The sequence below is a fragment of the Ochotona princeps genome, chromosome 3 (assembly GCF_030435755.1).
Source record: "Ochotona princeps isolate mOchPri1 chromosome 3, mOchPri1.hap1, whole genome shotgun sequence".
NCBI classification, from domain to species: domain Eukaryota; kingdom Metazoa; phylum Chordata; class Mammalia; order Lagomorpha; family Ochotonidae; genus Ochotona; species Ochotona princeps.
In genome coordinates, this window is record NC_080834.1 from 60,915,043 (window position 1) to 60,933,924 (window position 18,882).

At 37.4% G+C, this 18,882-nt stretch overlaps 1 protein-coding gene across 3 annotated transcripts in view; it reads left to right on the forward strand.

Annotated features, from left to right (window-relative positions):
- The window catches only part of HTR1F (5-hydroxytryptamine receptor 1F), a 132,521-nt gene that overhangs the window by 24,505 nt on the left and 89,134 nt on the right, over positions 1-18,882 (forward strand). For all 3 annotated transcript variants that reach the window (XM_058661271.1, XM_058661270.1, XM_058661272.1), the window contains exon 2: positions 6,595-6,710. The gene's annotated coding sequence lies outside the window, so the exon portion shown is untranslated. The remainder of the gene's footprint in view (positions 1-6,594; positions 6,711-18,882) is intronic.

Below are 18,882 nucleotides of genomic sequence, written 5' to 3' on the forward strand. Positions count from 1 at the left end.
CACCTCTGTGAAGTTAGCTGCCAAGATTGAGGTAGTTCTGAGTTTTCCCAGTCAAGCTAGGTAGGTGCACTGAAACCCAGCCATAATCTGCAGCTTTCCTATCCATGTGACTTCTGCCTACAACTCCTACAGTCCTAGAATGCAAGGAGCCATCTCTCAACCCTGTAATTGCTCTGAATTTAGTTCTTATGGTTTCTGGTACTGCCATGGTTGTTTACTGTCCCCTGAGTCAGACCAGAAAACTGAGCGACTCTGTCACATCAGACTGAGTCTGGGGGCTTTGCTGAGCACAGTAGCAGCTCAGACTCAACTTGAAGTCAGAAGGGACTCTGGAATTCTCGCTCCTTAGCTTTGGAAGAGGATGTTTCCCACTTGAGAACTGGCTCATAGATCCTGGGGTGGCTGGTAGTGTGGCTGGCAACAGCATATCTGTCCTTTCTGACCCCTGTGGGATCTCTGGTCTGTCTATTATCCACTGAAAATTTCTCTTACTCCCTGCTTTGGGGAGATGGTTCCTTCCTTTGCTTTCCTGGTTCCTTTCTGTGTCTGAGCTCAGTGTGACTTCTCACTGGAAGCCAACTTGGATCCTCTCCCCAGAATTTGTTAATTTCCACATATGAAGACTTTCTTTATTTATCTGTAAAATTCTGAAGAAATAGAGCTATTTATCAAATATGAAAATTAAAAGATATAACAAATATGAAGGTAGCAGGCATATTGATTATAAATTGTTATTTTCATCCAACTTCTGTACTACTCATTTGTTTCCTTCTGTTCTTTTTGTTCTAAATATAGTAAAATGAGGTAAAAAATAAATAATTAGAAAATAAATTATTGTGACCCTAATATCCACACAATTATGTGCCTACCTACCAACTGAGGACAGTTTTTTACTCCTAAGAGGCAGAGTTGAAGAGATGTGCTAACACAAAGGCAAGAATTGCATACCAACAATTTTTTTCTCATAAATATTCCCAGAATAAAATAGGTACAAACCTGAAACAACTGTTAGCATATAGATAGTCATCATGACCCAATTTTGTCCCTTATCATTTTACAGCCTTTATTGTTGAAAAAAGGGAAGTCAGGGATTGTAGAACAGGTTTTGAGTATACCAACCTCTGGTATCTGCAAAACTGTGATTCTGAAAAATGTACAAACAATGTGTTGCAGGAAAAATTCTTGAAGGTGAGTAACTTTTGGCCATGACAAACAAAGAAAAATTTAGGATTTGACTGTTAAAATAGAATCTGTGATATTCTGATGGATTAAAATAATCAGATTTATACATTTTGAGTGAATCAAAAAATGCACTCTTCAAATTATAGGTGATTAAACTTTTGTTCAGTTATAAGACTAGTCGCCTGATGTGATACTATTTCCAAAAAATTATGGAAATGGAATTCACTTATTTAAAGATTTATTTTTATTTGAAAGGCAGAGTTACAAAGAGAAAGGGAAAGATCTTCTATCTATCCACTGGTTCACTCCCCAAACAGCTGCAGCTGGAGCTTAGCTGATCCAAGACCAGGAATCAGGAGCTTCTTCTGGGCTTCCCACTTTGCTTCAGGGTACTAATGACTTGGACCATCCTCCACTGCTTTCCTAAATCATAAGCAAGAAGCTGAACCAGAAGTAGAGCAGCTGTGACATGAACCAAAGCCCAGAGGGGATGCTGATGCTTGAAGGTGGAGGATTAGCTTACTGAGCCACAATGCCAGCTTCAAATGACAGCCTTTTTAATCTCTGTTTTCATTAAGGAATGAGTTAACCAGTTAATTCACAAAATGCTTTAGATGGGATTAATTTTGCAGATTCCTTTACTGAGAACTGAGCCTTGAGAAAATTTGACACATGACAGGAAAATATGATTAAGAAAAAGACAAAGTTTACAAACATATGGTTCTAATTGAGAAAGACCTGGTAGAATGCCTAGGGATGGATCTTTATCTTGTAATAATTCTTCATGAAATCACCTGTAATCTCTAGACTGATTTGAGAAAACCCACTTCTTAAACTCTTTCAGCTAGTTCTTATAGATGGGCTGTTCTGTTTTTCCAATACTTTAGCTATTCTTTCTGTGTTCCACATAATGTGCTGATCTTTTGTTCCCTTTTGATAGTACTTGGTGATGCATAGCTTTGGCAGAAGCAAAGGAGACTGATAAAATCAAGTGACCCATGCTGATATAATATTCTTTGCGAACTGACTCCATCTGCAATTGTAATTTGTAACTGATTTTTTTCAGTTCGAACATTTACAGCAATCACATCCTCAACAAAATCTTCCAGTGTCTCCCTAGAAGTTACTTAATTTATTGAGTTCTACAGCTCTTATTTACATATTTATAGTTGAATTTGTTAAGTAGGTATAGTTCATATCTAAAAATACCTTACACACCTTGCTATGCTATGAATTTCTGAGTAGACAAAAAGCTGAAGAAACAGTAAACAGTAAACAGAAAAAAATATGGGTCATTTCAAAGTTACTTTCCTTGTAAGAAAGAGACAGGGTGATAGAATAATGAGGGAAAAATTATTGTGATTATCACATTAGTTCAGGTTGTTTCTTTTTTATAGGATTAAAGTAGGGGGAATTTCATTGTTTACCAATTAAAATTGACTTATTTGGAAATTTGGCTGCTAGCTCCCTAATCCTGATTTCTCCTGGAAAATGCTTAGTTTCAGCATGATGAGTTTGAACTTGGTATGTGGTGACTAACTTTTGTGTTTCTGATTGGTCTGATGGGATCTAGGACAGGACAGAAATAAAGGACTCCTAGAATTTTTCTTTAGCATTTTATTTAGTTACCAAAGGAAGTAATAGTTCTTAGAAATGTGAACATACCCTTTAAAATCTCAAAATTGTTGTCTTACATTAAAATAAGAGCATAGGTTATAAAATATATAAATATGGCATATGCATACTGACAGATTAATTTGGATGTTATGTGTTACAGATCAAGTTGGACGTTATGTGCTTATAATTTCAATGAAGATTCAAATAACCATGCACATAATTCATACATACAATATGAAATTAAATGATACTGTATTTCTTATCTATTAAGTCTTACATTTTATATTATATATGAAAAGTGTCAACTTTTCTGATATGGCTGCCTTCAGCTAGGTGATACCAAGAGAAAGTGCATTACTTCATTTAGCACAGCTTTTTGAAATATGTTTGTCTATGTCATTACCGCTCTGTTAGGTTTAAGTTCTTACAAGATGAGAATTAGTTTGCTGTACAGCATGTAGTATATCATTATACAAAAAAGTGCTAAATAAAAGGCTTCTTGACAGTAATAGTGACTTTCTGAGTTTTTATGAACAGGAAAAGAAGAAATGAAAACATTGGGGCCAATGTTGTGGTGCAGTGGGTTAAGCAGACATCGAAAAAAGGTTGCAGCAGTCTGGGCTGCTCTGCTTCCAATCAAGTGAATGCTCCTGGGAATACAGTGTGCAAACACCTACTGCTTGCATCCCAGCTGTCCATGTGGGAAACCTGGATAGAGTTCCTAGCTCTTGGCTTTAACCTTGCCCAGTTCTGACTGTTGTCGGCTCAGCTCTGATCATTGCGGCCACTTAGGGGGTGAACAAGTAGATAGAAGATCTTTCTCTGTATCTCCTTCTCTTTGTGTACCTGCTTTTCTAAAAATAAATAAATAAGTAAATAAATCTAAAAAAGTTTGACTGTAAAATAAATAAATAAATATTTTTAAAAGAAGAAAACTCAAGGAACTGTAGTTATAGTGCAGTGGATTAAGCCACCACCTGTAATGCCAGCATCGCATATGAACAGAGGCTCAAGTCCAGTCTGCTCCGCTTCTGATCCAGCTCCCTGATACAGTGCCTGGGAAAGCAGCAGAAGGTAGCCCAAGCACATGGCTCCCGGCCACTTACATGGGGGACCTGAATGGTACTCCAGGATCTTGGCTTTGGCCCGGCCAGCCCTGACTACTGTGATCGTTTGAGGATTGAAGCAACACATGGAAGCATTACTTCCACCTTCACCCAACTGTAACTCTGCCTTTCCAATAGAAATAAATCTGAAAAAAGAAGTTAAAGAAACAGAAAAACCTATGTGTGTTAGTGGAGATCAGGCCTTATGCATTTTAGCTAGCAGAACATTATGAATCCTTGGAAATTCACCGGTTGGGAATGCCATATTGGCTGTAGTGCTGAACACTCTGACCTTCCTTCATTGTTCTGACTATGGACTCTACAATGCTTCGGCTTACCACAGATTGTGCAGTTTTGCAGTTGAGATTCACAGCTGGAAAATAAATTGACCTCTGTTGGCAGTGATATGTCAGATGCCTTCACTCCAAGTAACATAAGGAACGTTGAAATTTTAAATGTTAAATAAAAGAAATGATGGGATTATTGTGTTCTAAGTGTTAAAGTTTTCATCATTCACTGGGGTTGCAGATGCTGTCTTGGTATTCTTGTTCATCCTGCTGATGAAGCCATGCTATATAAAGCACAGCTCTGTCAAATTCAGGAGAGTTAGTAAAAAGATATTCTTTGTCAGAGATAGAATTGACAAGTACAAATTTGGTGGAAACTGTCTTATAACCTCCAAAAATGGCACTCAGCTTCTCTGAAATCCCAAAATGACACCATTATCAGGAAACAAAACAAGAGTTCTTATGATTTATTCTTGGATCTTTCAAAGAATTACACAAATTCATGTAACACTTGGAATGTATTTCTGCACGTATCATTTGCTTCTTGCTTCAAAATCCTTTAACAGGGAGAATTAGGCTAAATGTAAAGCAACCTCTAAATGAATCACAATACCTACAAAGAGCTTTACTGAATACTCATATGCATAGGATTAAAAACCTATTTTCTCTAATATATACTTTGTTGAAACAAATCAACATAGAAAACAAAGAATGTATCATAGGAACTTGAAGAAGAGTCATGTACAAAAGGATGGATATAAAGGAAAGGTGGAGCCATAGACACTTCAGCTCTACTGTTTGGTATAGCAAGCTTGGAAATTTCTTATGTATCAAATGCTAGAAAAAACTCATCTCAACGAATCTACTAAACATATTGTACTGCTAGAATATGAAAACCCTGCAGCCCAAGGAATCCTGGGTGCCAGAAAAATGATGGGAGAAGAAGACTCAGATCTGTTTGTCTTCCTTGAACATGATAATCCCAGGCGATCGGCAACCTGGCTCTGCCAAGCATTGAGCAGAGAGGTCCTTGTACTGTCACTCTGTTCTCAGCACTTTATGCCCACACCCACAAGGCCTGTATCTCTCTATGTGTTCCCCTATTTAGGTATCCCACAAGCATATCCGCCAAGGTTATAGACTACACCCAATGGAAAATTAAACTGCAGCACACAATTTAAGGAGGCATTTTTCTCTCAAGACTGTGAAGGTGTTTCCTTAAGTTTTGTACTTTAAGTCTCAAGCTTGCTTCACCTGAGTCCCAAATATTGGGGCAGGGGGTGAGAGCAGAGAATGTCATGCCATTCCTTAGGCTCGGCAGAAGCATGACTGACAACAGCAACTATCACATTATTGATGTTTTTATAAAGTTACTAGTTGGGTACTTCGTGCCTCCTGCCTTCAGCTTTGGCCTGAAACTCTAGGGTATAGAAAAGAAAGTCTTTAATCTGTTGTCATTGATAGTTCTGTGGATTGTCTCACATACATACTGCTCTATTTGATTTAGATTTTTTTGCATGGATATCCAAAGTAGGATTTATGTTTAAATGACATGCATGCTCTGTGGACTGCCACACAGAGCACAACTTAGACAACACACATTGAGACAGAAAAGACAGACACATGAGGCTTTTTATAAGTGGGGGATAGAGGAACTCCTTCTTGATCACCGAAAACACTCTCTTCTCATGGGGAAAGGGTGAATTTCTCCTCCTGAGGGAGGGGAACAGTTCAGTGCCTGTCCCGGCATGAATCAAGTATTCCAAACCACATCCAGGAATGTGCCTCCTTTGATCCTTGTATCAATCCCATGAGTTGGAAGAGGATAATTTTACCCATTTAACTTTTTTTTATGAAAAACTCAGTCTAGTTTCCATACCAGTGATGGTATAGCTTATTTTTATTAAAATGTTAGTGATTTGATGCCTCATCTTTCTTCCCATCATAGCTTCAATTCTCAAGATGCTAGTGATTTTCTTTTGTTATTTGATTACATTAATGCTACTCCCTTGTGTAGGGTAGATAGTGTCAAGCGGTATAAGTTAATGAAACCACTGTCTCAGGTGCCATAATTAAATTTAACCGCACTTCTCTGATTGCCTCGAATAACGTGTCTAGCAGACACTGGTAAATATTAATTATAAAAAGTACAAGTTATGTATCATGTTAATTCAGCTATTATGGTTGATCTTTGGACATCATGCAAAGTCACACACACACATACACACACACCCACACACACACAACTCTCTTCTATTTGACATATATACCTGATATTTTATTTACAAAGGTGCTTATTTGTGGGAAATGAGAAAGATGGAGCTTCAATTAATAAAACCTAGTATGTATTATGTCTAGGAAATTTTCAGAAAGACTAATTTGTTTCATTCTTTTTTTTGCAGAAGGATTAAGGACACACTGAATAGTAATGTGAAACTTTCATTGATGTGTTACAAGTACAAGAACATGAAAAATCAGAGTGGCAACAAAAATCAACAATTCAGGCCATCACAATATGGTGAGCATTCTCATATTTAAGCCACAAAGAAAAATTAGTTGAGATTAGTGATGAAATGTAAAAGTAACTAATAAAATAAAAAAACTTAAAAATTCAAAGAACTTAGAAAACCAGAAGTGGCATCAAAGGGATTAAAATACAAGTACTGTTTCCCAGGAAAGGCTACAGTTGTTGATTAATTGATTCATTAATGGCTGATAGTATTTAACTGTGAAAGTATGAATGGGTCCTGGAGCATACTGGAAGAAAATAGAGTAGAAATTTGGAAATGTTTGCGTGAATGATAATAAATCTAGAAAAAAGTGAAAATAAGAGAAGTGCAGTTAAATGTTTGGCCTTGCTGTTAAGAAGCCTGCATCCCACATCAGTTTCTGAGTTCACAGCCCAGCTCTTTCTGCGATTCCAGCTTCCTGCTAATATGGATCCTGAGAAGCATTAGAATAGGAGCTGGGTTGAGTAGTTGGGTCCTTGACACCTTGGATACAAGACACTCTTTTTTTCCCAACTCTGGCCAACCAGCTGTTGCTGACGTTTGGGGGGGTGAAAGAGTGAATGGAATTTTTCTCTCTATTTCTCTATCTCTGTTTCTAATTTTGGAAAAAAAGGGGGGAGGAATGTTTTCCCTATTTGAAGGGTCAAACCCCTCACTGTTAATTGGATTAAATTATCCTCATCCTGTAACTTCCATTGTGCTTATTACCAAAATGGTGATAATATTCCTCTTCCAAACCTTACATATTTATCTGTATTAATCAAAACAGTCGTGTTAAAATTAAAGTTTAAATAATCATACATTATTTACACATCATTATTTAGAAGATTAATGCAACCATAGGATAATCACATTACCATAAAATGGATTTAAAAATGTTTAAGAGACAGCATTACATACCAAATCATGTAATACTATTTACGAAATAGCAGTATTGTGTAATAAATGGTTGTTTTAATTAAAAGGATAACCATAATGTACTTTCTATAGGAAATGATTTTGACAGTTCGTACAAATTTATAATTTTATTATTTAGATTCAGAAAATTACAGTGACTTCCATGCTTCTGTAATGTTCAGTTGTTAAGTTTTTGTTTCCCTGTACTTTGATTATCACATAATAGAAAATATCAGTAGTTTCCAATTCAAAACCCTCTTGCCCATGGATAGTCTACTTTGCAGCTCATCCTCTGTTTAGGATGTCTAGTTGTTAGAATCCTTGGAGTCAGGCTTTAGTTATCCTTCCCTCTTTTTCTGCAGTCATATTTTCTGACCAAACCCACTGTGAAAAAAAAAGAAAGACTGGCACAAAAATTTCCAGACTTATGACTCCAGGACTGAATCCACCATGATTTCTCAACTTAAAAATCAAATACTGGCACAATCCTATTATGTTTAAAGCATTTCAAGATAAATAAATGCCTAATCATCTGTTCAATATCCTTCCAAATCCACACCCCACCTACTCAGTTTGTGCATAGTACACCAAATCCTTGCCATAAAAATGACTGTCAGATCTTGAGTTCTCTTTTTCTCTTTCCCCTCTGTCCAGTCCAGCAGCAATTCCTATTGGTGCTCCTCCAATATTTATCTCATAGCTTCCCTATAAAATACTACATTATTGGGTCCCCAGCCACCATTTCAAGCTTATTGGGTAAAAGAGATCTTTCCACTTGCCATTTTCTATTCACATAACCTTTTGAAAAGTTATAGTCATGTTTATTGTCTCTCTCTCCACTAGAGAAGGACTTTGAGTTTTTATTCTCAGGCCTATACCTGGTGCAGGACCTGACACATTATAGACACTAAGAAGTGGTAGTCCCTGAATGAATTCACAGTCATGGTGTGACTCAGCAGAAACAGGCATGGGATCCAGGCGCTCAGATTGTCAGCTACCAGGATCATTGAGTGAGCTGGATTTTGACATATTTATGGATATTCTTTCATAAGCAAAATCTTTGTTTTTACATTTAGGGATCACTTTTGACTACCAAAAACCAAAAACTCCATACTGTTTTAAAGAAATATTCCTACCTATTTTCAAGTGAAGCCACTTTTATAAGAATCACAACTCTAGGGGCCCGGCGACCTAGCGGCCTAGCGGCTAAAGTCCTCGCCTTGAAAGCCCTGGAATCCCATATGGGCGCCGGTTCTAATCCCGGCAGCTCCACTTCCCATCCAGCTCCCTGCTTGTGGCCTGGGAAAGCAGTCGAGGACGGCCCAAGGCTTTGGGACCCTGCACCCGCGTGGGAGACCTGGAAGAGGTTCCTGGTCCCGGCATTGGATTGGCGCGCACCGGCCCGTTGCGGCTCACTTGGGGAGTGAAACATCGGATGGAAGATCTTCCTCTTTGTCTCTCCTCCTCTCTGTATATCCGGCTTTCCAATAATAATAAAATCTTAAAAAAAAAAAAAAAAAAAGAATCACAACTCTAAAGCAGAGAGCAGGGAATGTCTTTTTTTTCCATTTTGAACTATCAATTTATAACTTCTGAATTTTAATACTTTAAAATATATTCAATGTCTCTCTTCCTAGATCTAAAAATGGTATTTGAACTGGATAACAGTGATAATAAGAAGTGTTGTTATGCTAAGTTATTTCAGAGTGCACAGCATCTAGAGAACAAAAAATGCTTGCCATAGTGATAAACTCGTTTTCCTATCTACATCATGTCTGAACTGCCCTAACTACTTTGAAAACAACTGCTACAGTAAAGGGAGACTCTCAGTCTGCTTCTCTTTCACCATAAAAATATTGTCTGTTAAAGAATTTGAACTTAGTTTTATTTGGGCTATTTATGCTATCCTAAATAATAATCTTCAGAGGTGTTCTCTTAGCCCCTAAATTGTCATTTTTCTACAGTAAACTAAATAATGGAAATACATAAAATACATGATTATAAAGTTAATTGTTTCTCTCTTATGAATATAGCATTTACTAAAAGGTGTCTCATTGTTCTCAGGGCAAATTTAATCTTCTAGTCATGTATATTATTCCTTTTCCCATATTCTGTGTATGGATTGATGGTTGCTTCTCGTGCCAGAAGAGTCCTTACTGCCTGGCTCTCCTTCTGTTTTGTATCAGATGGATCACCATGTCTTCTCAGCTCTCCGTGCAGAGTATTCCTGGCATCTGTCCTCTTACGCATCTTGGCTTCTTTAGAATCTGACCCATTTTGTTCTCCCAGGTGCTCATTCACTCACATTAACTGCATTGCTGCTTTCCCAGAGAACTGAAAAAGGGTTAGGTCAGAATCATAGTCCAAAGCTTGCTCAATAAAAAGTGATAGTTTAGAAACGATCTTCTTGCTACTATATTTACACTCATGACAGAGGTGCTACTGGAGGTAGAATATTCTACAGAAAGAGTGTGAGTTGTGATGCCTTTTCTGTCTCTTGTAGAGGTGTAGCTTAGGCAAGTTCGCACACTTACTAGGTGTTGAGGGAAAAACTAAACAGGATCATGCTTGTTACAAGGTACTTGCTGATGCGTCTTGCGTGTCACCAGACAGCTTTTTGTATCACTTATGGGTGCCAGCAGAGGAAACCAGAGCATTCCTGCAGAAACTGTATGATTCCCCAGCGGCTGGTCCTGCTGTCCTCTGGGGACAAGGCAGAGAAACTTGGCTGAGAATTTGTTCTGTCTTGAAGACACTGCTTGTTTTCATGTTTCAAAAAATCCTCATTCTTCAATAGTTAGAAACTGTTAATCACCATATTATTTTGTTACATGCTATCAGCAAGTTGCAGTAAAAAAAAAATGAAGATTAACTTACAAATAGCTTTGCCACTCATTCTTGGTGCTTGGTTGTCTTCTTCATTAAGTTCATGTCCTTTTACTCTCTTGTGCCCTATGTGCCCAGTGTCTCCAATTAGAGTGTTTTTCTGTGATGTATGTGTTATCTTATATAAGTCCTGTATCTAAGCTTTGTCAGTATTTGTTTCATTTCAGGTTAGTTTTTTCCAAAGTAGTATCACAATTTGCTTTGATACAGCTCTGTAACCATATAACTTATCATATTGGTACTATTTGTCTTATCCAATACTATAAATTTTCTGATTAGATAAGAGTAGTGTAGTACCTAGAAAGTATTTGGTGATCTGTAAACAATCAGTAAATGAGGAAAGGACTGTTTATGTTTTAAATTATTCTCAAACCCCTAAAAACATTTTCCAAGATCGTCACATACCTGCCTGAATCTTCTGTTAGCTGTGCTACCATTTTTGTATTCCATATCACAAATACAAGTGATTTTATACCAGTACTACATTCATGTAATTCCAAATACCAAAACTTAAAAACTTATATCAAAACTTAAACATACATACATCCCTTGTTCTCATGAAAATAGTGGTCTGTAATTAAAACTTCAAAGATGACAAATTTTAAAGCCCTTACTTTAAAAATTCTTGTGAAACAGTAATCATAATTAGCCAGTTTATGAAAGAAATAAACTAAAACGCAATGAAGCATAATTCCAACACCTTCAGAACAAACACATTTAACACCCAAAGTGTTTTTAAAAAAATATTTCCACAGCATGATGCCCTGAGAGGAACTGCTTACTGGGAAGAAGATCAGGAGATATTACGAGTGATTTCAAGCTGCTGTAGCTCATTTACCTGCAATGGAATGTGGCAAAATGGCAGTACATGTTCACAGAACCAGTAACTTTGTTTCCTTGTATAAACCAACAAAACGTATGCTTCTCAGCAAAGGACCCTCATGGCTAAGCCAGAAAGAACAGGGCGTTGTAGCTTCTATTAGTAAGCTTACTCTGTGCAAAGTTCAAGCCAAAGAACTTGAAGTCTTCTGTAATGTCACCTAGCCAACGAAGGGTAACTGTACTCTCATACCTTACATGTATGATATACTCATTTATATTCCTTTAATAGCACCTTAGAAATGTGATTTCATCTCTCAAGAAACCCAGCAGCATATAGCATGCCTCTGGATACTTCAGCTTGTATGTAAGTGTTCAAGAACCCACTTTGTATAATAACTGACAAAGTAGTTTTATACTTTCTGACATAAAATGTGCAGGGAGTGTTGTTCAAGTTTGATTAGTTAAGCATTAAAAATTATATTAATCTCATGCATGCAGCAAGATAAGAATATTTTTAGTCTTTTTTCATTACTTTAAAAGGAATTTTCTAACAAATTCAGATTGAGTATAAATACAACTCAATTATCTGTAACAATAGGGAGTGGAAATTGGAATGTACAGATAATCTAATATTTTATTTTAAAAAGCACATTAAACCTTTGTTCCCAGAGCTTCTTAACTTTAGAGTCCAGAGCTAATTTGTTTGGATTCTGTCATTTTTATTGAAGACACGTCATGCGCGAAGGAAAGGCTGATCAGCAATAAAATAGGCACTTAGTAGAGAACAGCTGGGAAAAAAAAAATAAGTTATAAACTAAAGGTCTTGGCTGAGCCGAAACATTTATATCTAGCCTTTGAAATATTAAATGACAGAAATATTTTGTTCACCTTACAATATTAGGAGATATCTAAAATGAAAAAAAGTGGAAAGTATTTTGAGTATGGGTCGTCAGCGTTACCATTTAAAAACAGAGACTAACATATTTGATTCAACCTTTTGGATCAAACAGTACAATAATTACTTTATATTTTAGCAAACTTGTTTCTTCTCAATGGCAAATTTAAAAACACTTTCATGGATTCTTTAGTTAATCAGCATGACAGCTAATGTTTCCCTTCTGGATTCTTCGGCTGTTTTTCATTTACAGAAAGCCACTTGCTGATGTGGTTTCATTTCTAAGGTGAATAAACAGCATTATTTGTTGTAGCAAATGTAGCATGCTAAACAAATAAATAAATGCAGTAAGATCTGCCCAGTGCTCTCTGTGGTTCTGCTTTCTTTGACAGGCTTACCACCTAACCATCAACACAGTGTAAGTAACACAACACAGCAACAGCCACACATGGTCTTCCACACAGCCTGTTGTTTCTCCATTCATATTGCCTTCAACACCATTGTGCTCTAAACTCCAAATTTGTGTTAGGTGGCTTTACAAGAACTAACACTGGCCTCTGTTATCATTTGTTGATAAGTAACATTCTATGTTCATAGGTAATACACAGATTCTGATATCCTGAGTTGAAACTGTTCACAAGTAAACATGATGCAGTGAATGCCCATGAAAACCTGTGGCCTTCCTTAGCTGACTAACCCAGATCTCCAAAGCCAGCAGAAGGCAGGTAGACTTTCACCCCTCACAGTCATTCCCATGGCTTTTCCCTTCCCCTCTGGGAATTCTCTGATTACATTTTCACATCCCAACAACCCTGAGTGGGACCGAGAAGCAGTTCAACTAAGTTGGTGTACTGTCTGTCAAGTAGGTGATAACTGATCTTTGTAGCTTTCAGTGAACTAGCTACTAATGCAAAACATTTTATTCTCAAACAGATGCTGTATATGTCTTTCTTTCAAAGTGGAGCCATTTATCTTCAATTGTAAATATGATTATGAGCAATGCTAATCATGGTATATACAAAATGGGGTGCCTGTATCCCTGCATCCCATTTCAAACTGTTTGGATTCAGTCAGGCTCCATGCCCAATTCCAGCATCCTACTAGGAGGCAGGAGCCTCCTACTGGGAGGCAGTAGATGATGGCCCACGTTTAGATCCCTGCCACCACCCTATGAGAGAACTGAATTGAGTTCCAAGTTTCTGCCTTCCATCTGGTCCAGCCCTGAAAGCTGCAAACACTGAGGAGTGAGCCAGCAGATGAAAAGTCTCTCTGCCTCTCCTCCTTTCTCTGTTTCAAATAAATAACAAAAAAATTTAATTTATTAATTAATATTTGCAATTGAAGAATAAATATCTCATAAAAGTGCTAACCAGATTTCTGCCTTTAAATTTCTTAACTGTCAATTAATCTTCAGTCTGATATATACAAAAATTTAAGTAAGCAATTCTAGTCTTGTTTAAAATACAAATTAAGTGCTATTATTCAATTTTATAATTATTTGAGAGCATAAAAGTAAGTTCTTATTATGCAGTTAAATATTTACCATGGGGCCCAGCACAATAGCATAGCGGTTAAAGTCCTTGCTTTTTACATGCCCAGATTGCATATGGGCACAGGTTCTAATCCTGGCAGCTCCACTTCCCATCCAGCTCCCTGCTTGAGGCCTGGGAAAGCAGTCGAGGACGGCCCAAAGCTTTGGGACCCTGCACCTGCGTGGGAGACCTGGAAGAAACTCCTGGCTCCTGGCTTCGGATTGACTCAGCTCTGGCCATTTTGGCCACTTGGGGAGTGAACCATCGGATAGAAGATCTTCCTCTCTGTATTTCCTCCTCTCTGTATATCTGCCTTTCCAATAAAAATAAATTAATCTTTTAAAGAAATACTTACCATGGACAAAGTCTTTCACAACATATATTTTTTGAAGATTGATTTATTTAGTTAAGATTTTTTATTTACATGAAAGGCAACTAACAGGGTGAGGGAAAGGGAAGGAGGGAGACAGATCTTCCATCTGCTAGTTCACTTATCAAATGGCTGTAATCCTGAAGAGAGGCGCTGAGAGCTCTGCCCTGCTTTCCCCTGTGTGTGGAAGAGTCTCAAGTGCTTGAGTCATTTGTACTGCGTTTGCAGTGCAATGCATTAGCAGGGAGCAAATCAGAAGTGGAGCAGGAAGGTTGCCTTATATCAGAGAAGACATATCATGTCTGTCCTTTTGGGATTGGCTTATTTCACTGAGCATAATGGTCTCTAGTTGCAACCATTTTGTTGTAAATGGTAGAATTTCAGAGTAGTATTCCACAGAATAGATGTACCATAGCTCTTTAGCCACCCCTCTTTCACATCTCTACTACTGCAGATTTTGCTGCTGTAAATATAGGATTACAGATCATGTTTCTCATATGCAGACTGTTAAATATATATTGACATTAAAATGCTGGACTTTATACCATTCTCTATACTTACAGTATCTGGATACACTTAAGTAGCAGAATGATGGACTTGTGACTGTTGTTGAGGGACTAAACTATTGTTAAAAGTTAGGGGAAAACAGTGCAGGGGGAGGGCAAGGCTGTAAGGAGAAATCCCTGAGCCTAAGGAACTATAACATGAAAAATAAGTAATTTTGAAAAGAGGAAAAAAGGAAAAAGTGAAGCAACTAGGACTATGCTGGCATTCTGATGTGCAATAGCAGAGTAGCAAATGGTGGCCTTGCCACTGCACCACAGCACTGGTCCTTGCCATATGTTTTCTATTTTGGATAAATTTTTAGAGAATCTATGAGCCCCTTGAAGCTTTATGCAAAAACGTACATATTTTTATACTTTATATATCACTTAGGGAGGAAATTCTGAGCTTTCTTCAGAGCCATGGCATAAAGTGATATCTATTCATTGTATATAAAGTTCTCTAAGCAGTGGGACTTTTTAATACTAAAAGTAACCATATGTATAACTCACTGAAGTATATAAAGGATATTAATCTGTTTATGTACACATATTTTCATGACAATAGCATATTCTTAGTCATAAATGTCATGTGTCGTAAAATTCAGCTTTATTTTACAGCAGCTCATCTGATTATGCTGTGGTTTATCATCATAAAGATATTCATTTTGTATAAGTTTTTCTTTTTGACTCCATGAAAAAGATCCTTTTTTGAAGAGTAAGCATCTTGAAATTAGTTGGCAGCAGAATTGATTTGACATCTGTCTAATGTGCATTTAGTGATATTTCATGGACACTTTATTTAACACTGAAAAAAATATTTTCGGTGTTTATAAAATGAATGTGCAGAATTATAGAATGCCAACATCATATCGCTATCAAATTAGAAAATCAATGGACTTGCTGGCCAGAGTTTTAGTCATATAAACAAGTTCCTGGGTGAAGGCTGACATCCCCTAAGAATGCTTGTACAAGGTTCTTTTTCCAGTTGGTATTTATAGCACTTTTAAGGCTTAACGTGGATGTTAGTTTCAAATAAAAACTAGTTGTAAATAAATAATGCATTTACTGCTATGAAAAAAGGGATTAGGTCCTATTCAGTGCAGTGTCTTCAAAATTTGACCCTCAACAATTGACAAATGAGAAACTAATCAACATATCAATCAATAGATGTGGTTAAGCTGTCATTACTCTTCTGGTTCCTGCTGGTACTAGCAGCAGTGAGCCACTCCAAATAGGGATGTGGGTGTATCAGATCTTCAGTGTTCTCAGTATGTGTGATTTGTTAATATAATAGACAAACTGAACGTGGTGTAATAAGTAAAGCCACCAACACTTACAATGGCAGCATCCCATATGAGAATTGCTTCATGTCCTAGCTGCTACAGTTCCAATCCATCTGCGTTTTAATGTACCTGGAAAGGCAGAAGATTGCCCAAGTCCTTGGGTCACAGCATGAATGTGAGAGACTCACATGTACCCTCTGGCTTCTGGCTTCTGGCTTCTGGCTTGGCCTAACCTAGCTCTAGCCATTGCAGCCAGTTAGGGAGAGAGTATTCAGGCAGAAAATCTCTCTATATGTGAATCTTTCTGTCTCTCCTTTTTCCTCATAACTGTGCCTTGCAAATACATAAATATTTTTTCTTTTTTTATTATTACTATAATTTTGTGATATAGTTCCATAGACTCTGCAATTTCCCCTACCTACTCCTTAAACTCCCCCGCCACTGAGTTATACTACATCATCACAACAGCATAGTTCTTCAAAAACAGTCATAAGTCCATCATTGCAAGCATGGACAATGCCAGAGTAGAGCATTCCATTGTCAAGACACATCCAGCAGTTTCACTGGGAGTACTTCCTCAGTCTAGATGTAGAGATGCACACTGCCCCAAGTTCTCACATCTGGACATGTCAGTCTCCACTATACAGTCACTACACTACACATTGCACCCAAGTGAGAAGCCATGAAACAAAATCAACAACAGGAAAAAAGCCAGAAATTTACAATGTCATGAAGTTAAACAATATGCTAATGAACCTCTAATATGTCACTGAATCAACAAAAAAAAAATCAAGAACCTTCTTGAAAAAAATGATGCTTCTGTGTGACCTATGAGTCACTGAAGAAGTTAATGAGAAAAAGTGTTTTGAAGAAATGAAGCTAAAAACAAAAACAAAAACATCCAAATCTATGACATGTAGTTTTCACTGATCTTTGCTAGATATGTCAACTGTAGGCAAAAAATAGATGGGTTTTATGTTTTTAGTCCAGTCTACTAATCTATGGTGCTTGACAAGTTTTAGCCATTTACATGCAGAGTTAATATAAATAGGTAGTAATTTGATACTGTCAATTAGCAATGGATTGTTCATTGCTTTAGTCTTCTATTGTGTTTTTACTTGGATATTTTTCACCTTTGCCTTTGGTTTTGGTGGGTGCTATTCCTTTTCTCTGTCAAGAGAACATCTGTAAGTATCCTTTGTAGGGCAGGTTTGGAAGAGGTTTATTCTTTCAATTTTCCTTTACTGTGGAAGAATTTTATTTCATTTGTAAAGCAAAGGGCAAACAGCAGGAAGCCTGTGCTTCCATGTCCGATTGGCTTTGGATACCTTGGGATATCTGATCTCGGGGACCAGAATCTGTGTGTGAGTCCTGACCTTGTGCACATAATACCTGTTGGACCACCTCTCTTGTCGACTCTAGTACAAAAGAGAGCATTTACACAAGTGCTCATGAAAGATCAGTCTGCCTATCTCCAGTGAAGCAGTCAAAGTCTTCAAGTGCCTCTCCATTAAGCAAGAAGAATCCAGCAACTTCTCAGAGTAATGAGTATCAAGTAGGACAAAGACATTGGCACTGACTGGAAATTTTCTGGGTTGTGAGAAGGACTCATTACAAGGGACATGGAAAGTTTTTAAAGCCAGGATAGACAAAGCCTATGCCCTTAATCAGCGAAAGATAAGATGGATCTGCAGCCTTCAGCAACCCTTAAGATTAAAGGTCAGAGAGGCCAGCACACTAACCTAGTGGCTAAAGTCCTCGGCTTGCTTGTGCCAGGATCCCATATGGACACCAGTTCAACTCCCTGTTGCCCCACTTCCCATCCAGCTCCCAGCTTGTGGCCTGGAAAAGCAGTAGAGGATTGCCCAAACCCTTGGGACCCTGCACCCACATGGGAGACCAGAAGAAGCTTCTAACTCTTGACTCTCTAGCTCTTTTAAAGAAGTAAAAATTAATAACTGTTTAAAAGCTATGTATGAGATTTTTCAGGAATAAAAAAAAGCTATGTATGAGATTTCCAGGAATAAAAAGCTTTGTACATAGTAAGTAAACTATATATATATATATAGTGTGTGTGTGTGTGTGTGTGTGTGTGTGTGTGTATCTCAAGGCTTTGTTGTGCTTGCTCTTGTCTTTAAACTTTTGTTAAGAGGTTTGAAATAGCTCTAAGTCATCAGGTTATTTCCTGAGTTCTTCATGCTGTGAGGGTCTCAATTAACATCACCTTTCCTCCACCTGTTTGGAACACACATATATGACAGACTTTTGCAATATTTATAGTTTTTCAGCTGCAGAGTGTAATACACCCTTTGTCTTAGTTTGGAGTGTTCTTTTTTTTGGGGGGGGGGCTCTAATTCTTCTTGCAATTTCATCATTGCTTCCACTAGCACATCCTTTGAGAGTTGTTTTCAAATTAAGGTGTATAGGAAAAGTAGGCTCCTGCCTTTAAGGGTCTAGAATGGTCTCGGACTGGAACTAGGAAAATGTAAAAAGTAAAGCCCTTAACTGCATTCCCTTGAAGTCATTACTCAAGTGGTGCCCTGAGCCTGCAATGTCATTAAAACAACCTACGCTACTTGCTTGAAAAATGCAAATGTCTTGGCCTGATTCCTGACCTACCCAAACAGAGCCTCTGAACTGGAACTGGGGAACATTATTTCAATAAGGAGCTCAGGTGATCTGAGCTTTCTTACCCTCTGAAGCACTGTTTTAGACCTATTTGTATTTATATAAAAGGAGAACTTAAAGACTGAACACATCTTCTTCTGTAGAAGGCATCAATATGCATTTTGAATATATGATTTTGAAATCAAAACCTACTGTAAAATTCTAATTATCTCAAAATTTCCTTATATTCAAATATGTAGATTGTTTAACTCAGGAGCACATTTTGTTTTATATGGTGTAATAAATAACTAAATAATATTTATATAATAATTGCTGAAAACTG